Consider the following 1,687-nt stretch of genomic DNA (forward strand, 5'->3'; position numbering starts at 1 on the left):
CTGCTGATAGCATATTAATATCATGAAAAGCTTCTCCTGGAAAAATTGCAAAATGGGTTATTGACCTGAAAGAAAAAAATGTATATTATGCTGAAAAGTAGTAAACTTCGAATTAACAGGTAATGAAACGTGTACTTAATATGTATGTACTCTAGCTGTCTTTCCCAAAACATTCAATCACTATACTATGCAACATAAGACATACTGTCAAAAGGAACTGCAACAAATACTTGAATAACTACGTAGCATTTCTTAACTAACAGAAAATATATAAACTTCATCATTATCATCATCTGCAAAGAAAAACTTCATTATTCATATTACCATATTCTTCATATAACTATTCATCATCATTTATTATCATCTGCAAAAAATAGACACTTCATTATACATATTCATATTACCATTTACTTCATACAACTATTCATTATCATTCATTACTTCCTATAGCATAGAGTTGCTTACTTCCAGCATATTTCATCACTAAAATTAACATGTGTAGTTCTGTCTGACAGCTTGCATCAATCGCCGCGTATTCTGAAAGAAAAATAATTAGTTAAGACTACTATTATACAGTGTGTATAGAATATTCTGGTTAATGCTTGTTAATTCTGATCAATTTACTCCTCATGACGAGGTATTGCATTTTCTTTCTTTCATTCCAGTTGTGAAATCTCCATTTCATCGTAAACCACTGTGGTTGTATAATTTATTTTCTTTACATGGTATTGCTTTACGAAAATGATGAATATGGATTAATATTTTGCATTTAATTCATATACCCACTAAATAAAAACTCGTTTCTAGTGATATAACTAAGCATACAGCATAGCATGACAGAAAACGTATTATGTCAAAAACATAGACAGTTTTCAAGTGCAAAAAATGTACACACAGCATCAAATGTAGTAGCAAAAAATGTAAAATAGTCAAGATGTTGAGATATCATAAGACAAAATTGGTCAGTTGGAGTTCGTTACATCTTAAAGATTTCATAGTGCATACACAGAAAAATTCTACTTTCGATAGAAAAACAATCATACACACACAAAAAATGAAAAACGTGCACGGTCTGATTTGTAATGACAAGAAAAGCGACCTGCTAACCTTACCTTGCCGGGCACTTGCCAAGAAAAAATATAATCATCATCAGTAAGTGGTCATATATATATCTGGAAAGGGCATTACAGTGTCATAAATCATAAATCATGTTCATTCAATAAAGGGTTTAATATTGGAGACATGGTGATTGCCCTTGCTTTTTCTGGTTCTTAAAGTTTCGACGTGCACTACATTAGGGTGAGGAATGCTTCGTATTCAATATGGACCTACGTATAGAAATTCAAATTTACTGCATCTACTCTTTCCTCTGTTGGATAAATAATGCGTGTGTACTAACATCTTCTGTGAAAGCCATGGCGTGTACAAACCTGTTTTTGCTGTCTCCTCCGGCGCTCTGCGGCACGTTTGATGTTGTTCAGCGCAATGCCAATTATTTCATGGTGGCGTAGTCGACGAGATGTAGGAAAGGATACTAATTCTTTAATTTTGTTGGGTGGTTCAATATTTTTCAATATAACAGTCGAAGATAGCATAGTAGATTCATTTGGTATGGAGTTAATTACATCCTTATACTACAACGCTCAGGCTCCGCCATCGCTCCACCACGACCGGCCCAGCCAACACG

Source organism: Schistocerca americana, chromosome 3, assembly GCF_021461395.2.
Source record: "Schistocerca americana isolate TAMUIC-IGC-003095 chromosome 3, iqSchAmer2.1, whole genome shotgun sequence".
Taxonomy (NCBI): domain Eukaryota; kingdom Metazoa; phylum Arthropoda; class Insecta; order Orthoptera; family Acrididae; genus Schistocerca; species Schistocerca americana.